The following is a 6,000-nucleotide window of genomic DNA, read 5'->3' as shown; positions in this document are numbered from 1 at the left end:
GGGGGTGTGAGGGAGCGTACGCTCCACCCACATTTTTCCGCCCATCAACTCGCCGGCATTTTCACACTGGAGGGACCCGGACCTACGTTATTTGAATTAAGATTTTGACTTTTCTTCGTTTTCTAGGTTTAAGCATTGACTTTTCAGTTTTAGGTTAAGGGGGGAAGGGGGAAGGCCACGAAGGCTACATGGTATTAATTTTATATATTATACGGCCCGAGGGGTCTCTAAGCCCCACGTAGCTTATTATCTTCTTTAAAGGGGGGGAAAGTCGCGATCACGGCGGACGCCACTGGCTTTTCAGAACAAAACCCAACAACAACGACGCAGCAGCAGCCAAAGAGAGAGAGGAATACACCAAGGCATGATTCAATTATACAAGGTGGTCTCGTCGGGAGCCGAAGTTCGTTCGTGTTGTCCCTTATCGTCAGTGCATGCTTGCTGTTGATGATGAAGGTTGTTCACGGACGAATTTTTTTATATATTCTTAACCCTTATGTCCCGACAACAACAAAATTATAAAAAGCATATAAAAAAAATACCAACGAATTAGAAGTAATCTTTATATATTATGTAAAAGAACATTTTAATATATGTAACTAAAAATGTTGAAGAAAAATTATTAATGGCTGCATAAAATTTAAATATTAATATATCGGTAAAATCATTTTATTTTAAAATTTTAAAACCCACGGGCCTGTTAAGGGTTAATCAACATCAACATATACCGTCTCACTCACACTCACTATACTATGTGCCCTTCACTCGCACTTATTGCTAGCATACGTTAAGGGACTAACTTTTGCCGACGAGACCACCTTGTATAATTGCATCATGCACCAAGGACCGAAAACCAACGGCATCGACGCAGCAACGGCGAGGAATACATACACCGAGAAAGCAGAAACCCATCGACAACGACACAGTAGCAGCCAAAGAGGGAGAGGAATACACCAAAAATCGAAATCCAACGGCACCGACACAGCAACGGGGAGGAATACACCAAGAAACAAAACCCAACAACAACAACGCAGCGGAAGCCAAAGAGAGAGAGGAATACACCAAGAGCCGAAACGGTAGCCAACAGCATCAATTCAGCGACGGCCGAAGACGAGAAGCGCCGAAAAGATAAGCCGCCAGCGTCGACGCAGCAACGAAGCGCCGAAACAGTAAGCCCACAGCAGCAACGGCAGAAGAGAAACGCGGAAAACTAAAGCGAAGTAATGACGCGCCAGCAGCGAAAAAGAGAGATAAAAGTCACCGGCGCAGCGTAGACGCCGAACGACGGCGCCAGCCCTCTGCCGCCGCGAGAATGACGACGCTGGCCGCCCACGCTGGCGCTGGATCGGGAGAGTTCTGAGGCTGGAGAAGAAAAACGTGGATAAGAAAAAGTCGATTGGGAGCAGTCGTAGGAGTCTGTTCGCGGAAAAATTCGAGTGGCTTGGAAAAAGTTAAAACACGTGGCGGCCCGGATCCACGCCAACGCTATCAGTGACACGGGGAAGATCCGGCATCGACGCTGCGCTTACAGGGAGAAGACCCTGCATCGATACTACACTTACGAAGAGGAGATCCTGCATCTACGCTGCACCCACGGGGAAGAGGAGGCTTTCGACGAGTACAAGCGTGGGAGTTCAGGGGTAAGCTAGTCTCTAGACGTGTATACGGGCTGCTGAGCGGTGCGATAGGTAGGGAACCAAGAAAGAATAAAGTGAAATGTAACGAATATAACAGAAACATAGCACTACCTCCAACAATCTATACACTAGGGAACCTGTAGGCCCGGGGCTTCATCTTCTCTGCCTTTCCTCCCGCCTCTTGCCCGAGTCTGTGTGATTCCATCCAGTAGTTCGTAGCCCGACAGGATCCTGAGGCCGCTGTCCGGCGATTGCCTAGGCGTTCTCGGTGATACCTGTCGTTGTTCCCTCCGCATGATTCCCTCCAGTAGTTTGTGACCCCGCAGGGTCCCGAGGCCGCTATCCGACGATCGTCTAAGCGCCCCCCGGTGACTCCTGTTGGTGTCTCGCCTGATCCCCGTAGTTCCCTGGGTCCCGAAGGGGCTGTCCGGCGATTGCCTAAGCCCTCTCGGCGATACCTGCCCTGTATGATAAAGATTTTCGCAGTAATGTTTAGCCCGATAGTGTCCCGTGAGTGCTATCCGGCGATTGCCTAAGCGCTCTCGGCGATACGCGTCGGTATTCTCGTACTCGTAGTAATTCTTAGTTCGGCGGTGTCCCGTAAGTGCTATCCGGCGATTGCCTAGGCACTCTCGGCGATGATTGCCGGTACCCCCGACCCTCGTAGTAATTCTTAGCTCGACAGAGTCCCGTAAGTGCTATCCGGCGATTGCCTAGGCATCCTCGGCGATGCTTGTCGATATCCCTGACCCCCCCATGGTAATTCGAAGTTCGACAGTGTCCCGTAAGTGCTATCCGGCGATTGCCTAGGCACCCTCGGTGATGCTCGTCGATATCCCTGACCCTTGTAGTAATTCTTAGGCCGACAGGGTCCCGTAAGTACCGTCCGGCGATAGCCTAGGTACTCTCGGCGATACTTGTCGGTATTCCCGCATAGCAAAGTTCCCCTTTCCGCGTCGTAGTAATTCTTAGGCCGACAGGGTTCCGTAAGTACCGTCCGGCGATAGCCTAGGTACTCTCGGCGATACTTGTCGGTATTCCCGCATAGCAAAGTTCCCCTTTCCGCGTCGTAGTAATTCTTAGGCCGACAGGGTCCCGTAAGTGCCGTCCGGCGATAGCCTAGGCACTCTCGGCGATACTTGCCGGTATTTCCGCATAGCAAAGTTCCCCTTTCCGCGTCGTAGTAATTCTTAGGCCGACAGGGTCCCGTAAGTACCGTCCGGCGATAGCCTAGGTACTCTCGGCGATACTTGTCGGTATTCCCGCATAGCAAAGTTCCCCTTTCCGCGTCGTAGTAATTCTTAGGCCGACAGGGTCCCGTAAGTGCCGTCCGGCGATAGCCTAGGCACTCTCGGCGATACTTGCCGGTATTTCCGCATAGCAAAGTTCCCCTTTCCGCGTCGTAGTAATTCTTGGGCCGACAGGGTCCCGTAAGTACCGTCCGGCGATAGCCTAGGTACTCTCGGCGATACTTGTCGGTATTTCCGCATAGCAAAGTCCCCCTTCCGCGTCGTAGTAATTCTTAGGCCGACAGGGTGCAGTAAGTACCGTCCGGCGATAGCCTAGGTACTCTCGGCGATACTTGTCGGTATCCCCGCATAGCAAAGTTCCCCTTTCCGCGTCGTAGTAATTCTTAGGCCGACAGGGTCCCGTAAGTGCTGTCCGGCGATAGCCTAGGCACTCTCGGCGATACTTGTCGGTATTTCCGCATAGCATAGTCCCCCTTTCCGCTTCCCGCGTCCCGTAAGTGCTATCCGGCGATTGCCTAGGCACCCTCGGCGATGCTTGTCGATATCCCTGACACCACCATGGTAATTCGAAGCTCGACAGTGTCCCGTAAGTGCTATCCGGCGATTGCCTAGGCACCCTCGGTGATGCTCGTCGATATCCCTGACCCCCGTAGTAATTCTTAGGCCGACAGGGTCCCGTAAGTACCGTCCGGCGATAGCCTAGGTACTCTCGGCGATACTTGTCGGTATTCCCGCATAGCAAAGTTCCCCTTTCCGCGTCGTAGTAATTCTTAGGCCGACAGGGTTCCGTAAGTACCGTCCGGCGATAGCCTAGGTACTCTCGGCGATACTTGTCGGTATTCCCGCATAGCAAAGTTCCCCTTTCCGCGTCGTAGTAATTCTTAGGCCGACAGGGTCCCGTAAGTGCCGTCCGGCGATAGCCTAGGCACTCTCGGCGATACTTGCCGGTATTTCCGCATAGCAAAGTTCCCCTTTCCGCGTCGTAGTAATTCTTAGGCCGACAGGGTCCCGTAAGTACCGTCCGGCGATAGCCTAGGTACTCTCGGCGATACTTGTCGGTATTCCCGCATAGCAAAGTTCCCCTATCCGCGTCGTAGTAATTCTTAGGCCGACAGGGTCCCGTAAGTGCCGTCCGGCGATAGCCTAGGCACTCTCGGCGATACTTGCCGGTATTTCCGCATAGCAAAGTTCCCCTTTCCGCGTCGTAGTAATTCTTGGGCCGACAGCGTCCCGTAAGTACCGTCCGGCGATAGCCTAGGTACTCTCGGCGATACTTGTCGGTATTTCCGCATAGCAAAGTCCCCCTTTCCGCGTCGTAGTAATTCTTAGGCCGACAGGGTCCCGTAAGTGCCGTCCGGCGATAGCCTAGGCACTCTCGGCGATACTTGCCGGTATTTCCGCATAGCAAAGTTCCCCTTTCCGCGTCGTAGTAATTCTTGGGCCGACAGGGTCCCGTAAGTACCGTCCGACGATAGCCTAGGTACTCTCGGCGATACTTGTCGGTATTCCCGCATAGCAAAGTTCCCCTTTCCGCATCGTAGTAATTCTTAGGCCGACAGGGTCCCGTAAGTGCCGTCCGGCGATAGCCTAGGCACTCTCGGCGATACTTGCCGGTATTTCCGCATAGCAAAGTTCCCCTTTCCGCGTCGTAGTAATTCTTAGGCCGACAGGGTCCCGTAAGTACCGTCCGGCGATAGCCTAGGTACTCTCGGCGATACTTGTCGGTATTTCCGCATAGCAAAGTCCCCCTTTCCGCGTCGTAGTAATTCTTAGGCCGACAGGGTCCCGTAAGTACCGTCCGGCGATAGCCTAGGTACTCTCGGCGATACTTGTCGGTATTCCCGCATAGCAAAGTTCCCCTTTCCGCGTCGTAGTAATTCTTAGGCCGACAGGGTCCCGTAAGTGCCGTCCGGCGATAGCTTAGGCACTCTCGGCGATACTTGCCGATATTTCCGCATAGCAAAGTTCCCCTTTCCGCGTCGTAGTAATTCGTAGGCCAACAGGGTCCCGTAAGTGCCGTCCGGCGATAGCCTAGGCACTCTCGGCGATACTTGCCGGTATTTCCGCATAGCAAAGTTCCCCTTTCCGCGTCGTAGTAATTCTTGGGCCGACAGGGTCCCGTAAGTACCGTCCGGCGATAGCCTAGGTACTCTCGGCGATACTTGTCGGTATTTCCGCATAGCAAAGTCCCCCTTCCGCGTCGTAGTAATTCTTAGGCCGACAGGGTCCAGTAAGTACCGTCCGGCGATAGCCTAGGTACTCTCGGCGATACTTGTCGGTATCCCCGCATAGCAAAGTTCCCCTTTCCGCGTCGTAGTAATTCTTAGGCCGACAGGGTCCCGTAAGTGCTGTCCGGCGATAGCCTAGGCACTCTCGGCGATACTTGCCGGTATTTCCGCATAGCAAAGTTCCCCTTTCCGCGTCGTAGTAATTCTTAGGCCGACAGGAACCCGTAAGTACCGTCCGGCGATAGCCTAGGTACTCTCGGCGATACTTGTCGGTATTCCCGCATAGCAAAGTTCCCCTTTCCGCGTCGTAGTAATTCTTAGGCCGACAGGGTCCCGTAAGTGCCGTCCGGCGATAGCCTAGGCACTCTCGGCGATACTTGCCGGTATTTCCGCATAGCAAAGTTCCCCTTTCCGCGTCGTAGTAATTCTTAGGCCGACAGGGTCCCGTAAGTGCCGTCCGGCGATAGCCTAGGCACTCTCGGCGATACTTGCCGGTATTTCCGCATAGCAAAGTTCCCCTTTCCGCGTCGTAGTAATTCTTGGGCCGACAGGGTCCCGTAAGTACCGTCCGGCGATAGCCTAGGTACTCTCGGCGATACTTGTCGGTATTTCCGCATAGCAAAGTCCCCCTTCCGCGTCGTAGTAATTCTTAGGCCGACAGGGTGCAGTAAGTACCGTCCGGCGATAGCCTAGGTACTCTCGGCGATACTTGTCGGTATCCCCGCATAGCAAAGTTCCCCTTTCCGCTTCCCGCGTCCCGTAAGTGCTATCCGGCGATTGCCTAGGCACCCTCGGCGATGCTTGTCGATATCCCTGACACCACCATGGTAATTCGAAGTTCGACAGTGTCCCGTAAGTGCTATCCGGCGTTTGCCTAGGCACCCT

The sequence above is a fragment of the Drosophila miranda genome, chromosome XL (assembly GCF_003369915.1).
Source record: "Drosophila miranda strain MSH22 chromosome XL, D.miranda_PacBio2.1, whole genome shotgun sequence".
Classification (NCBI taxonomy): Eukaryota; Metazoa; Arthropoda; class Insecta; order Diptera; family Drosophilidae; genus Drosophila; species Drosophila miranda.
This window is presented reverse-complemented; position numbering follows the sequence as displayed.